This window comes from Neopelma chrysocephalum, unplaced genomic scaffold (genome assembly GCF_003984885.1).
Source record: "Neopelma chrysocephalum unplaced genomic scaffold, ASM398488v2 Primary Assembly neopelma1_72, whole genome shotgun sequence".
NCBI lineage: Eukaryota > Metazoa > Chordata > Aves > Passeriformes > Pipridae > Neopelma > Neopelma chrysocephalum.
In genome coordinates, this window is record NW_020897732.1 from 6,131,842 (window position 1) to 6,148,401 (window position 16,560).

At 39.1% G+C, this 16,560-nt stretch overlaps 1 protein-coding gene and 1 long non-coding RNA gene across 6 annotated transcripts in view; one reads left to right on the forward strand and one right to left on the reverse strand.

The window, feature by feature from the left end:
- Positions 1–16,560, forward strand: part of DIP2C (disco interacting protein 2 homolog C) — a 308,236-nt gene that overhangs the window by 145,668 nt on the left and 146,008 nt on the right. The window lies entirely within an intron of this gene.
- On the reverse strand, positions 1,693–2,681 carry LOC113969297. Its single transcript, XR_003534817.1, has 2 exons — positions 2,420–2,681; positions 1,693–1,980 (listed from the first exon to the last, which is right to left on the reverse strand). It is a non-coding gene; the product is annotated as an uncharacterized LOC113969297 (long non-coding RNA).

Here is a 16,560-nt window from a genome sequence, read left to right on the forward strand (position 1 = left end):
TGAATTTGCTCCTATAGCTTTTGCTGGGCAAAAACACGAGTGAGCTAGTAATGATATGCAACTAACCTTGCGAGGACTACAGAAGAGCATTGTCAGATATTAATCAAAATGATCATGTAGATTTTAAAGATAATCGGGGGGCCCAAGGAATCATCAGCCTCTATACTTAAAGAGATGTACAGTCTCAGTCCAGCCAAAGTGAAGGTGTTTTTTTAAACCACCTTTTTTGCACATATGGAATAAGCTGTTTACATAGCCTGGTGACCTATGAAAGCAAGAAAAGGGGAATACAGAATCTATTTAATCATCAGAAGGGAAGAAAAACATCATGTTCTTAAGAATTTTCTACTTGTTTTTGAAGGGCAGTGTAATATTATGGGTAATAAACTACCTGGAGATCTGCATTCAGTTCTCATCACTGCCATGGGCTGCCTACATGACTTTTGGCAAGTCACACTTATTTTATTTCTTCATGTACTTAAATAAGTATAACAAAAGGATTTTGTGCCATGATGCTGTTGATAATCACTCATTACTTTACATGGAAACATTTGCAATGGGATATTGCCACTGTCTTATACAGAACAGCAATAAAATGATCCTGCCCTGTGGCCTCAAACTGAAGGAGACAAGGGCTACTGCATATCAAACACTCCATCTGAATGGTAGGTGGGTGGATGCATGTGTGGAGCATTTAATTTCGAGGGCTTTTTCAATATTGGGTGTTATGTGCTTTGAGAAACAATTTCATTCAAGTTCCATCCCCGTACCACATAGCAGGACCTCTATATGCATGCAAATCCAAACACGGGGCAAATACTTCCTGTGTTAGTTGCTTTAGGAAGGCAAAATCTCAGACTGTTGCTTTGTAAAATTGTCCTTCTGTGGTGTTACTTTCTTTCTGAAATAAATATATATAATTATTTGTAGTGTAGTTCCCTCCTTAAAGAATGCTTCCCCCCTCCCGAACTTCTCTCTTCTTTTTCTGGAGTAACTAAAAGAACTTTATGTTGATGGCTGATTTGCCATCAGTTTACCTGTGATTGGATGCCAGAGAGTTTGGGGGTAAATCATCTTCCTTATTTTTCTTCTTATGAGATAAAATTGTGATGAGTAACATGCCAAAATCTTCTGCTTTAATTACCAAGGGTTTCATACATGGATTTGTGAAATATGTGGAAATATATTTTCATTACTTAGTGTTTAATTTACTTTATCCTGTGTTTAGTAAGTGCATCTATCTTAAATGCTGAATGGAAAGTGGACAAAACACTTCTGTTGTTAGGAAATGTGGGAGGAAAAGTTTGAGCTGTTCCCTTGTGATACTCTGTGGTAAAATTTGGGGTATAAATCTCAGTATTCACTCTGAAACTGGAATCAGAATGCAGTAGTAGTTTCTGTTTTTTAGAAAGAATAACATAAAATTGTATAGAGAGATTTACACAGGAAAACTCATTCACATCACAAAATTAAGTCACATTTTCCAAGCATTTGAGAATTATTTCTGTGGGAGCAAATTACAGATGCAAGTAACTCCACAACAGTATTCAGAAAGCTGAGCTTTCAGAGGCTTTTTTTTTTGGAGTCCATACTGGGATTGCTGCTTGTAAGAAACAGAGACTGTGGCTGAAAGAAGAGGAAATGTAATACTAAATTAGGTTTGTATAAATGAGAACACAGGCAGCCTGCATGTTGTCCAATGTAACACTGCTTTGCAACCTCTTGAATTTTCATGAACAAACACGAAAAGTGTTGTTTGCTGAGGTTCACAATCTACAATCCATCTCCTTTGCTCTCCTGAGCTCTCTACCCATGCAGCTCATTTTTATCAGCCAGAACCAAAGACTTCATCCTGTGTCTTGACCCTTGTTTCTTGTATTTAAGAAGGGAGCAGCACCAGAGTTCTGCTCTTAATGTCTTAATGTCTCAGCAGGGCCCAGAGTACAGTGGGAGTAGGCTGAAGGTTTTCTGCCTGTAGAGCTAAAAGAGGTCAGGTTGATGTTAAAAGGAGGAGCTCTAGGTATTTCAAATGCCATTTGGGTGCCAAGATTACATCTAGGTCCCCCATGTCCCACCTTCCCTCCCTTCTCTAGAACACAAGGTAGTTTTATTCCATTTTTAAGTTTACTATGACTCTATATTTTAGACTTGCTCAATATCTGACAACTGTACCAGAGACTTTCCATTATTATTTTACTTATTTCCAGTTATTATAACTAATGTATGAATTGATTATGTATTGATATACTTCTTATTTAAATAAATATACAATGAAAAAGAATATAATCCATTATTCTATTACTTTCCACACTCATCAGGTAGCCAGTGCAACCCATAGCTTTGCAGGAGGCTTATGTTTTACCAGATTCTGTTACACCTGTGTTGGCAGGGTAGCCAGGTATTTGATTAGCCTGCTTACCCAAGGATGTTTCTAGGATTTACCAGGTAGATTTGCTGGAAACTGTACAAACACACTTGATGGGAGCAATACCTGTTGAATCCATGGCTGAAGATCCACCAGTGGATCAGCCATGTCCTGCAGTAAGAGGCTGAGGGGAGAGAACAGCCAAAGTTCCTGCTTTAGGAGGCCAAATGAAGGGGAGAATGGGTCACAAGGCAGTCAGGTTGCTGAGGTTCAGCTCTGTGTGAAAACCTCGTGGTTGAAAGCAGTGCTTGCCTACAAGTTTGGATGTGGAAGTCCACCTTCTGTGTTGTCATAGTAATAACATCTATGGGATCCAGGAAGGCTCCAGCAGTGACATGGCAAATTCTTAGATAAAAGCCAGCAGTGCCATTTTCTGTAGGACGAAGAGATAAGGTCAAGAGGGGAGGACTCTGTAAAGTTGTGGGTGGTATAGTCCTGAAGAAAGTGCGTTGAATTTACTCTGATGGGAAAGACAGTTCACGAAATGACAAGGAAAGTATCAAACAACATTTTGGATGAGGAAAGGCAGTAGCGAGGTTCAGACAGATCTGTGGTGAACAAAATTGCTGAACTGAATTTCAGGGAGGCACGTTTGCATTTTATATATTTCAGCCAAGGCCTGTGTCCCACTCTGTAATCTTCAGTTGTAGCGTTAAACACTTTGGCTGCATTAGGGCAGTGATTTCCCTTGGGAAATGAAGAATACCTTGCTGTATCCACTTCTAATCATGCATAGCAAGCACCCTTAATATCTCACGTATTTTCCTAGCTGGTGTCCTCTTGGTCTGCTATGAAAGAAATTAAGTAAGCCTCTTGATATGCTCTGGGAGTGGGAAGGAAGCAAGTGCTGCTGCAGTACATCTGATATTCCCTACATGTACAAGCAGAAGTGAATCGTGGCCTTGGTGCACCTGGAAGAAACACGGGTTTGTCTTTTGTTATGGCCATGGCGAAGGTCATTCATCTCTCACATGGAAAAAAGTTGTGATTGCTCTCCAGTGACTTCATTGATATTGCAAAAATGAATCCAATCACCTTTTTGATTAGGTGACCAAAAGACAAATAAGCTGAGCTGCTTTTTTCCCCCCGTAATTTCTTCATACATATGTATGCAGAGTGTAACTTCTGAAATAAAGCATTAATGCAGTGCCTGACTTTGCAAAAACTTGTGATTTTTAAAGGGGCTGTCTGACATACAGCTTGTAGAGGTTAAAGAGTAAAAATGTATACACAGACTGATTTATAAAATTCAGGGCGAGTGTTTTTTCATAGTGGAGGTACAAATGCACTGTTTGTTATTATGCATTATTTATATTCCAGTGGTACTTAGAAGCTGCAGAGAAAAGTGCTCTTCCAGGCTCTGTGGGCCCTAATATGGCTCAAGTAATGCACCTGAAACTACAGAACAGGTCAGCACTACACAGTGATGGTTTCTGAGTCTGAAGAAGTCAGTTTTGTAAATTAATATAATGTAGAAGACATTTCACTGTTTGTTCCCAGGAGCTGTTAGCTTTATAGAAGCTCTTTTGGCAGATGGGAACTTAACCTAATAAAACCAGTTGTAATCAGTATGTATTTTTCTTTAAATTTTGACTTGAATCCTGGTTGTTCGTGCTCCTTCCCTTACTCAACTATTACCAGCAGTGGCCCACTGGTAAGTAAAGATACCTACAGAGCCACTCCTGAATTAGTGCAGCTTTTTCTAAGCATCATCCAGTCTTACCTGGACATGCCTGCAGTATATATATAAGCACAATCCAAGTTACAGCTTTAGTATGCTCTTGTATTTCAAACTCTTGCAGAATTTATGAGTCCAAGGAGTTAGTGGTTTTATGTTGTATCATAATTTTGTGCAAAAGGAGTGTCAGAAACCTTTACATAAGGCAAATGCTTAAATACCAGTGCAAATGCAAGTTGAAAAATAAAGGACTTTAGGGATTTCAGGAATTTATTCCTCCAGGTTACAGATTTCACACAGACATATATATATAATTTCAAAGAAATAAAGAAAAGGTATTTAGAAGTATTTTTACATTACCACTACCTTAACCGCTTTTTGGAGAGAAGTTATGGGGAAGGGGTTAGTCAGAGTGTGGTGCATGCAATGTTATTTTTCTTGTTGAAAGATTTGGAACAGAATCCTAACAAGAAACAAGTGGAAAAAGGATTCTTTTATTAACTAAAGTCTTCATTCTAACTTGAAGGAAGCAAAAATATGTCTTTGACTTAATAATCTCTTCAATCCTCTTATTCTCCTGGGTTTACTGTTTTCAAATAAGATAGGTTTAGCCTGGAGTGGATGTTCAAACCTTTCTGCTTCAATCCAGAGAGCATTTTGGAGTAGCATAATGTTTGGCTGGAAAGATCCAAAGAAGTTGTGCTGTCCAGAAGAAAATGTGAGTTTTACAACAGTAAGTAACTAGGCAGCCGAGGAAAAAAGAGAGGAAATATAAAGCAGAAAAAACCCCAACCAACCAGCAGAAAAACTCAGTCCTGATGACAACATAATGATTGATGGTACTAAAATTGCAAAGCATTATAAGGAAAGCTTTTAGTAACATAGAATTATATGTAATATAGAAATAAATAATGTATATAATATTTTAATTTTTTTTATTTGGATGTATGAAGTACTCCAAACATGTTCTGTGTGGGATATGTGTGTCAGGGTGAATAATTTTTATTTTTCTTTTAAACCTCTGACCTTGGACCACTTGAGTTTAAACCTTACGGTAAAATCAGATCTGTCAAGTTTCCTCAGTTTAATGTAGCTAATCTCTACTTTTGGGAGCTGTTAATATGTTGTAAAAACTCACTCTGGGATAAAGGTTTGTGTTCAAGAGGTTTTTTAGGTGGAAAGAGTTGGGTTGGAAGAGAGATGTGAACGTGTGTTGGTAGTTGGGGTATCTGGACAGCGCTGCACAGAACTGGCAGCTGGGAGTCTTGGACTGGGAGCATTGGGAAGCCCAGTGTTGGAGCATGATCCAAGTGTTTCTCCCTTCGTTACCAACTGTCTTGCCTTACCCATGGGTGAACTGGCTGTGACTGTGGTAGCGGGGCAGGAATGATGAACGGCATGGAAAAAACCTGTATCCGAAGAGTCTTGAAAATCTGGAATTAATTACCTTGCAATGAGCCAAATGAGAAGGAACTGACAAAAGCGTGTTAAATAATGAACGCTGCAGAGAAGGTATGTCATGAACTTTTCATGGCAGAGGGTAGGGGGATATTTAATTAACTTAGAAGTTGGCAAATTCACACTGAGTGTAATTACATTGTGGAATTAATTCTTCATTGAAACTTATTGAGGCCAAGACTTCAGCCAAGACTTCAGCAAGGTTCAAAACAAGATTCCAGTTTTCTTTGGGAGGCAAAAAGTACTCTGAGCTGTGACAGTGGTTTTTTGCAATGTCGCATTCTGAGGTTTAGGTCAGTCTCTAAGAGCTTTTCATCTAATGACACTGTGAGGAGAAGGAGGATAGATTATTTACATTTTCTGTTTCAAACTTTTTTACCTTACTATGTCCTTTAAGTGACTGTATGTGCTGAAAGACATTAAAGAGCATTGGAAGGGATCCAGTGTGACCCTTCCTCTGTTTCTGACACTGGATGGGATCCAGTGTGATCATTCCTGTGTTTCTTACACTCTTCCAACCATAAAAATTAATAACTACCTCTTCAGACATCCAAAGCATGATGTTATTAGAGAATTGGCAAAAGCCATTGGTTGTCTTCAGGAAGACACAAAGATACTGTATCTTTCCATCTTACATGTACAGGTTTTCAGATGTCAGCCTCAGTCATGGAAAGCCTTTAGCTGAACTTAGCTGATCCAGGACGATGTTAGGATGAGCAGTATCTGAGATTGCAGATGATTAATAAATGTACATCAAAAAAAGTTGATAAGCCTTGTGAGCATTAAACAGCAAAGGGGTGAATAAAGACCTTTGCAGTGCAGTTCTAAGGTCAATAGGTCCAAGTGAGGGTGGCCAAGTGCTGAGGTAGTGCGTGGGCACCCAGTCATGGACACCCACAACCTGAAAGCAGAGCCAGGCAGCTGATTATTTGCAAGGCAGAAATGAATGAAAATAAGAATGAAGATCACTGAAAACGTGATTCTGCCACAGCGTTACAGTATCAGAGTCCACTGGAAAGAAGAGATGAATGAGTAAAATATCAAGCCTGGGTAAGAAGTAAGCAGGAGAAAATTAAAGCATGGTTTGTGCCTAGTGTGTCAGGTTTATCAAGTCATTTCTTAAGCATAACCTGGTCCACCAGCTGCTCTGACTGATGTTTTCCTCTGCTGATGAGGACTTACAGTCAGAGGCAGTCTGTTTGATATGTGGATTTGCTTGTATAGGATGGCAAGCAAAGGTACACCTTCAGCTGATACTTCTTATGTGACTTTATTTGGTTTAAGTGGACAGTTGTCCACCCACGCTGGGCACTTGGACCAGCAGCATTTTGGGGGCCAATCAGATGTCTGAGGAGAGAGCTGCAGGAAAGAGGGTCTTGGGTTGCAGTGTACAAGGTCAAAGGCTGATAGCTGTTGTGTGTATGCTGGTCACATGCACTTCCCTCCCAAACAATCTATGTGTGTGTGCTGTCTGAATTATGCTGAAAAGTCAGTATTTTATGGATATTTACAAGAGGTTGTAAATCCTACCTTAATTCCTGATTTCTTAATTTCTTAAAATATGGCTACCTTCCCAGGCTCTGCTGGTCTTATTTTCCAGCTAGGACTTAATAACAGAGTATTAAATGAGGTCTCTTGTTGCTTTTCTGCATGTTAAGTAATCTTTATTGGCACTTCTAAAGTATAGCTTTATTATAAATGTAAAGGCAAATGGACTGCTGGGTTTTGTAAGGTGTGTTGTTTTGTTCCTTTGGTCCTCAGGCTGGAATGTTTCCTGATTTACCTACTGATCCACAAAATGAAGTAAGCCACAAAGGGGAATTCCTGCAAAACAGTGAATTAACAAATATTTGTGATAATAATTAGTTAGCTGTCACCCCGTGACAATTGAAAAACAACAGCAGAAGAGTGTCTGTTCTGACATACTGGTACAAACAGTCATTCATGGGCTTTCTCAAGAACTTGTACTTCTAAACCACCAGCCCTGTCCATGAAAGCCAAACTCAAGTGCTGAAATTTGTCATCGTGGGAAATGGCCTTTGCTAACACCTGCCTGTTAGAAAGGCATTGCTGGTTTTGGCTTCTAGTACAGGTGAAAATGAGCCCTACTCAGTAAAATTTTGCTTGCTTTTATTTTATTAAGTATAGTTATGATTTAATTCCAACTTCTTTTTGAAAAGTATTCTATCTTGCAGGAAAGAATGAAACAAAGACGTGAAATCAGTAGCTTCTTTTGGGTTGAAATACTTTATTATTTTTGAAATCTGAGAAAAAAGGCTACAGAAATCACAGAAGAACCTCATTAACGTATGAAATAAATCATGAACTCAGAACTGAGGAAGAAAAGAAAATGTTTGCACATCTGGCTTACCACAGCAAATTTCCATATCTTGATCAAGAGTAGTTGTAAGCTGGAAATGGAGAAAAATAAGAAGGATGAGAGTACGGAGATCTGATTTTCCAGCTGCATGGAAGTGTGTGCCTCAAACCTAGCAGCAACTTGCAGTTTTCCAACTGCCATATTTCACAGGCACTGGAGGGTATTGCCTCCTATGAGAACAGCTGCTTTGTGCTAACATCAGTATGAGCTGTCACATTAGGTCTGTAATAATGTCACAGACCTTTAGGAGCCTTCAGAGGTGCTACAGCAGGGAAAAAATGGAATTGTAAAATATTGTGAAACCTGTGCAGAACAGGGGCATTGATTGTGTCTTGAGGTAATTGAAGATATGCAACTACTTTTCCTTTCAAGTTGTTTTGCAGACTTTAGAGAGTAGGATCTGAGTCAGCCTTTGGGTAACAGGAGTCCTTGAGTCAAAAGGATGCATATTTCCAGTGCTTCATAAACACTTTGCCCACATAACAGAAGAACAGCGAGATGCTTTTTGGGCTTTTCTGTTCTTTTAGTAACATGCTTGGAATTGAGTTGAGTAATCAGATGATGTTAATTCATCTTGCTATTTGAGGTCCTTGTGGAACAAAGTGGAAAAATGACATGAATGCATCTTAGGTTATTTCTTTTAAAACTGGAATTTCATTACTTTGGTTTATGTTAGTGACAGTTTTCAGATGTAGTTTTTTACACAGAAAAGATGAAGTGATCTGCGTATCTTATTAACAAGTATTGCAGTTCATGTATTGCAAAGGCCTTTAAATAGCTGCTCGTTTTGTTGTATCTGGCTGTTGGATCAAATATGCTGTCAACAAAATGTATTTTAACATATCAGCCTAAATTACATTTGCAGGTTGTAAAATAAGGATTAATTTTTTGATTTCTTGAGACCAGAGGCAGATTTCATTTACTCTGCATTACCACGACAGGCTGATTCTAATGTTTATATTTGGAGGAAGATCAATTTGCTCTGTATACATCTTCTTTAGTTTTCAGGTTAAAAATCTGAACTGAGTTTTCTTTGAATTGCAAATTAATTGCAGTGAATGTTTAGCTTTCTCATGTTAGTAGGAAAATAAATACTTCCAGGAACTGTGCAGTTTGTAAAGCCTTTATCTTTTTAGAAACAGTTTGGGTAGTGTTTATTATATATTAATAACAACGGAAGAAAAATTTGCTGAAATAGGCAACTAGATAAAATCAGTGCTGGAATGCTAAAAACAAAAATGAAAGATAGGGAGGTAAATTTAAACTTGATAAAACACAATGTGAATTATCTTTGATAGTTGTTATATGACACTGGCCTGATCTCTTCCTTTATTAAGGTAGTTTACTTTTTTTTAGACAAATGAAATTTGTCTATCAGGGGGCCAAGAAAGCCTGTGGTAAAGGGTTAAATAAAAAAGAATTATTTCAAGTTGAAAAGATGCAGATCTGTGAAAAAATATCAAAAAAGGTAAAGAGGATATAAAATATTTTGGAATAAAAAAGAAGGAGTATAGCTGAATTTAGTTCCAAATGAAAGTCAATTCTTTCCTGAGAGTGTTTGACATGCTCTTCTCTAGTACAGGGAACTGGACTCAGTGACCCAGAAGCTGCCATGTACTTGTCTGACACCTTTTAAGACCTCCTGAAGGATAAGGTTAGTAAAATGGGAGGTCAGTTTTTCTTCAAGTGAAAGTGAGCAGTGAGGTTTATGAATAAAAATACAGTCTTTCCCTCCACAGTGCTTCTTCAGGGGAGGCATCACTTTCAGGTTGCTCTGTTTATTCTGCAAGCAGCCTCTGTGGTCTTGTTGCCACTGACTTTCAGTGGGACAGAAGTAAAATTCATATTATATGCTTTGGAGTTGGTGTCTGCTGTGCTGAAGTGAAATCTGAGGCTCAAAATTATGAACAGATTTTCTTGGAAAGACAGCATCAGTATGTGTGTACTGCTGTGTCTAGCAGTATTAGCAGAATTACTTTTCAACTGTGTGAGAGATGGAAGAAGAGTAACACAATTTTCTACCTGTTTTGGGTTATTTGGACTGTGGGAAATGGGTCAGAGAATGCTGATTAGATTCATAAAATGTACCTGAGTGCAACCTCTTACTGTGTGCAAGTTGCAAGTGCTCTTCTGCTTAGTGAAACCTGTGTTCCCAGGTAAAATAAAAAGGGTCCACTGCAGCCATCTTAACAAGAACATAATTCAAAGCCAAGAAGAAATGCTGTAGAAAGATGTGTTGGTTTTTTTAAAATTTATGTGATTTATTCAATGCTTTGCACCATCTCCAGCCTGTCTCACAAAATAAAACTGCCTTCATGTATAAGAGCACGTGTAAGAGCATGTAAAACTAAACTTCCTTTCTCCTCCAGATGAGATCTGAAGCAACATCTCACCTCTTAAGTAAATCCATCGATAACCATCTTTTCCATGGGCATTCTAGGAAGGGAACTCTAAATGAAGTAGTTTTATTTTGCACAGAATAGTTAAAAATCTGCTGAGACAGAGAGGATGTGAGTAACTACTCAGTGTTGTTGCTAGAGCGCTAATCACTCAGAGCAAGGGTGTTCACTTTGATCTGCTGTTCTTGCAAAGCAGGATGCTGGACTGGGTGTCTGAGGAGGTCGTTCCCTTTTGGATGCTTTTAAAATGAATATGTTCTATACTTCAGGGTTTGGGGGTTTTTTGAAGGAAATGAGTTATTTTACTCTTGTTGGAAAGCTTGAAAAAAGAACTGGAGTTACTGGGGACTGGAATGGAGGTAACAGAGATGCGGGTTAGGTTGTTGGGAGACTTCCTTGTAAGAATTTGGAGATGCCTGGAGAAGTCACATAGCATGGTTCACATTAATTAGCCGTGGGCACTTTGAACTTGTGATAGAGTTGGGTCTCAGCTGTTGGAAATAGGAAAGCAGGTGATGGGTATAGCAGGTGTTTGTGGTTTTGTGATCGAGGGTGTTGAATTGAAAGCAGTAGGAAATAACATGTACAGGATTTAGTAATTAAGCACCATAATTTAAAGGAAGAAGTGTGAGTATTGTCATGGAAGACATTTATGTTCCCTTCATAAAGAATTACTCTTTTTTTAAAATTCCTCAAAGTCTTAAGTGTCATGTAAGAAAACATGGTGTACTAAAATTGTAAAAACCAGATTATTGAGCTCAATGATCTCCCAAGTGATACATTTTTAAAGACATTATGGTCACTCAGCATAGTTGTCATGGTAATTCAAGTCCCTGTTCACAACTGCTTAAAACTCCTCAATATTCTTCCACAACCATTAGTGGCCTTCTAATTGTTTGAAAAGGAGTATTCCTGCTTTAGTTTCCTCATGGTAGTTAAGAAATCTGGGCTTTTCTGTCCTTGCATCCAGCTGTCAAAGTATGTGGAAATTTGCATTTGCATGAAGAGGTTTTTTTTTTTTCCCCAGAAGAGGTTCTATTTTTACAAAAACTGTGGGAAGAGATCTGGACATTTTGGCATTCTAATACTACAGTACAACTGCTCTAAATACCTATTTTTAAAATCAGCGTAATGTCTTTAACCCACATTAGGGTAAAATAACATTATTTAAGATATTTTAGATAGAATCACTTCTATTATTGACTAGCATAACTAATATCAAACACCAAAGCTTTATGGTGAACCCAAGTCTAAAGGGAGAATGCTGCAGTGTATCAGGGAAATACCATTCTTTTATTTTTTTCCCAGCATATGAAAATAGGAGTTCCAGATTTGTGTTCTGAATTGAAATTTGGGAAGAGATCTGCAGTCATTCTGTGGTGCATCCAAATACTGAAAACTAAATTACAGATGAAGGATTTAGAAATCTGTTGATTTTGGAAGATTTGCATTCTCTTCCAAGAAGATTAATCCATGTGGACTTTTTGGTTAAACTTAGTGATGTCCAAAGTAGTGAAAAAATGGTTAAAAGTACAAGATTTCAAAGAGGAGAGTTATTATATAGGATGCTTCCTAGAGAAGTGGCAAAAATAAGAAATTTCCTTAACAATGAATTTTATCATTTTACTTAGATATTACAGGTTTTTCCTTTTGGAAAACCTGGATATATTTTTCTACCCAGAGGAGCAAATATGCATACAGTCTGGTTTGGATAATGTATTCTCAATTTTGTTTCATACATCTATTTTATATGTTCCTCCTTTAGGATTCCTTCTCCTCCTCTTGTATTTTTTTTCCAAGACATTTTTAGGGCTGTGAAAAAATCAGGACGCAAATTTGCAGTACTCAGCGCAGCATTTATGGAAATGTCTGATTTGCTCTGAACTGTAAATTCTAAATAATGATAAGTGGAATTACTGCTGTAATTATCTTTCTGTAGGGAACACTTCTAACTTGAAATATAAAGCCTGTCTATTAAATAACATTTATCAGGAATGTTTCCTTAGGCATACTTTTCAGAATTGTATTTTATTTTTATCTTGAGCAAGATCTGACTCTGCACCGTTTGTGTTAGAGACAGGGAGAATAACTAGAACAGGCAAATGCCTCGTAGGCAACAGGAAAGCCAGAGGAGAGATGAAAGATGAGCTTCCAGCAGCTGCAGAAAGGATATACACTTCAAGGGTGCCCCATAAGCCTTATAAAGCAATAAAGGAAGGAAAACAACATTATGAAGGGTCCTAACAGCCATAAAATTCCAAAAATGGCAAGGATTGCTTTCATTATATAAAGTGTTCGTTAAAGCTTTAAATAATGAAATAAACTCCTGACACTGAGAATGGAAACCTTCACTGTTCAACCGGCCTCTGTTTACCTTACAATAATCCAGGCCATAAAAGTAGTGCCACACTAATTCCCCGTTCTGGGGGAGCTCCGGGATGCCCGGGGACCACACAGTTCTCTGGCTTCAAAGGCGCGGGGTCTCCAGCAGCACGCCCAGCTCCTGGCCCGCTGCCACGCCGCTGGCAGCCAGTGCTGCTCCTCAGCCCGGCCAAACCGGAGAAAGTCTGAGTCAGAAAATCCCTGGGATTGTTTTAATTGGCTTAAATTAGGTGTTGCGGGGTTCCTTTTTGGGCAGGGCTTTTTTTTTTTTTTTTTTTTTTTTTGTCCTTTCTTTTGAAGCCCAGGAGTAATTTTGGGTATTGGAAAAATGTGCTGAAGACTTCGGGACCAGAAAATAAGTGGGGAAACTCATTAAGGGGATCTTCTGGGATTGAAGGTGGAGATACTCAAAAATGTCTCCTATATAAAATTATTTATTGCTCACATACTTTTTTAAAAATGTAGAATTTGAATTAAAACTAAGAACCTAGCAGGTTATACAGCAGATATTTAATTTGCCTATCAAAAGAATGGGAAGAAAATACTTATTTTGAACAGGAATACCTTCAAAATTCAGACGACCTTGTATCTCTTATTTCAGCCATGTTAAAATAGTTTACCTTTTCTGTTAATAGCATAATCTGTTCAAATATTTTCTCCTGAATTAGAACTCTCTTTAGAATATGTTATAAGCTTCCCCATGTACACATGGAGCACTCTTCCTTATCAGTCACTGAAATTCAGCCATTTTGTGCTTTGCTTGCAACAAACAGGAACAAAATGTATCCTTGGGGGGAAAAAAAAGGAATTCAGCTATAGGTGGGTAAAATTGTCATTGAAACCTTTAAGCTACAGCACACTCCCCTTAAAGGCACTTGAGCAGTTCTGTAATTTATGGCACTGGTTGCAGTGAAAGTGTGGGATCCCATTAATTTTTCCGCCCACTGCCATAGTTTACCATTTGTTTCTTCATCCTAGTTCTGAGGAGTTTTCTATGCTGGTGCTGTGGTTTAACATCATTTTTAAAAGACATTGGAAAAGAAAATGACTTGTGATATATATTTTTGTTTTCTTGTACGAGATACTTGAGATATATTTGTGCAGTTTTGATATCTCTGTACTTGCACCATCCAAAATGAAATCCTTTGTCTCATGGCATATTTTTGGGAGACCAGACAGGGAGACTGTCTGCATCATGAGTGGGAGAAGTAAATGACTCACAGTTCTCCTTATGAGAAGCTTTGTTTCATTCAAATCCCTCTTGCCAAGATGCTGACACTGAATTTGAGTCATCAGCAATAAACAAGTCGTACAGAAAATTGAATCTTTAGAGGGCAGAAAATCATGGGCAAAGCAAAGACACTCACCGGCGAGCTCTGTGTTAGTCTGTGCTTCAGAGGAGTTATTGATTGCATTATTTCCCGTGGTGGATTTTTCCATAAGTGCCTTAAACTAATTCAAAGTCCCAGCCTGAAATTTCGTTTCAAAACATGCGTATGTAGTGAAAACTGCAGCATTGGTCAGGCTTCAAGATCACGGAATGCAAAATTGAGTTTTCACCACACTAATCAAGGTGATTTGGTCCCTGGTTTCGTCAAGAGCTTTTTACCTGTACTGTGTCCTAAAGGGCTGAGAGCATTAAGAATTGTAGGCATCTTCCAGGAAAAAGGAAAGATTTGCTGAAATTTATCTTGCATTGGGTTTTGTTTAGGATTTGTTTCTCTTGTATTGTGCAATAATCTTGAATAAATGTACTCCATGTATCATGGGAAGAGTTCATCAGGACTGGACATGTTTGTTTTCAGGAAGTGATAATAGACCAGCGAATAGATATTTGAATTGAAAATGAAACTTTTTTACTATATCAACTGTTAAGAACTTTGCTTTCATGAAAATAGCACAGCACCTTATTTGTCTGGGTACCAGTGTTTCTAATCACTCTCAGCTTTTAAAGTGCAAATGCTTTCAAGAAGGGTAGTAATGCACAGGTATTTTTCATGTGGAAGTATTTTCACATTTAATAACCTTCAACAAAACACTAAAAAGTCAATATTAATTACAAAATGTACCTTTTTTATTATTTTCATTTAAAGGTGTGATTCAATGTAGGACATGACATATAAATTGATGAAGCTGACTCATGGAGGGGCCAGGAAAGGGGTAGGATAATGGGAACGACTTCAACATTTACAGGCATTTCTTACCCCTCAAAGTGTCTTGTACAGTGGGGAGTATCCCAAGGGGCTCTCTGTTACCTAGCATTCCATTCTTACTCATGACAAGTGTGTGCGCTGTGGTTATGTTGCTCTGACCCTCCTGCCTCAGCTTTAGACTGTTGTCTTTGTAACGAGGCAAAAATCCAGCACTGTTGAAGAAAAGAGGAAAATCCAGTAAATTTTTCAAATAAAACGCAGTGTATAATGCAGACAGTAACAGTTGTGATGAGCACAGTCGAATGAACTTACACTACAGCACGGCTTTGCTAAATATAGCTGTGGAATACTTGTTGTCTGCGGGCGCTGGTGTCAGAGAGCATTGCCATCCGCAACTTGGGAAGCTGCAGAAACAGGGGCACAAATCACAAATAAAAGAGATGGCAGTAGGATTACAGACTGCCAGAGCCCCGGTCCTGTACTCAGCTTGACCGGGCAACCTTCGTCTTCGGAGGGCTGGATGGTCTTTCGTTTGTGCTGTCCCTTTCATTGCAAAAGTGGCATTTTCCCTATCGTGCCTGGAGAGATTCTGGAGGACTAGAAATAAGAAATGAGCTTGTTTTGGTGAAAGAGAGTCAGAGTACTGCATGCCTGTTGTTCAGCAGTCCTTGACAACCGATTTTAAATGTGGATGGGAAAAAAATCAGGATAACCCTCGGACACAGTACACCCCAGGGTATACACCTGTGGCCTCCCATGGTGGAAACCTGTCAAATCACCAGTGGAGGTGAGGAGGAAGAGAGAACATGTCCAGGGGAAAAAAAGCTGGAGAGTGCTGATGTAAACTGGAGGCTGAGATCCTTGGTTGCAGTGAAGTGAATGCAGCCTGGGAGGGAGGAAGCAAGGAGGAGGGGGGGCTGGGGACCAGCTGTGGGATGAAGCTGAGAAGCAGCAGAGCTGGACAGAGCGCTCAGGAGCAGAGCCAGGGCCAGGGGATGGGGCAAGAGACATGGGAGGAGACAGGCAGACAGAGCAGAGGTCTGCAGGGAGCTGCTAAAGGGGGTGCCACCTTTCAGCTGCCTGACATTATGTGATGGTGTCTTGTCCCAGGGAGACCCATCCCCAGAGTGCCCTGCAGCCACGTACTCCTTCTGCTCCTGCGCGTCCTTAATGCTGGAGTCATTTCATCATCCCTCCATCCATGGTCTGGTTTTTTTGCTTTAACCCACTGCCAACCTTGTCCCCTGCTCATTCCAGTGTGCCTCCCTGAGCTGTTTCTGCACAGCATGGCAGCTTGCCTTGGAAATGCCACACAAAAGCAGGCAAAGGTGTCATGAGAAGAAAGCTGGAGAGTGATGCAACAGGGAGATTTAAATTTGCAGGGGCTTTGGAGAGTGTGTTCTTGGGTAGAAAACCCAACTCATACTGTCTGCTCAAAGGATGTTGTGGGTGAGACCCTTTTCCCTCTTAGACACTGATGGCTTTTCAAGAGGAGAAGAGTTAGTTGAAAACAGAAAGGTACCATAAATCCTCTCTTCTCAGGACAAGGAAGTATTGTTCTTGTAATCCTGTTGATATTCTCCAAAAGCCAAGCCTAAATTCAATATTGTGCTGTGGAAGAATATGATTTAGGTGGACCTAACTGAGAAGGGGTTTGCTTCTCAGGTGATAGTTGTAAAATTATT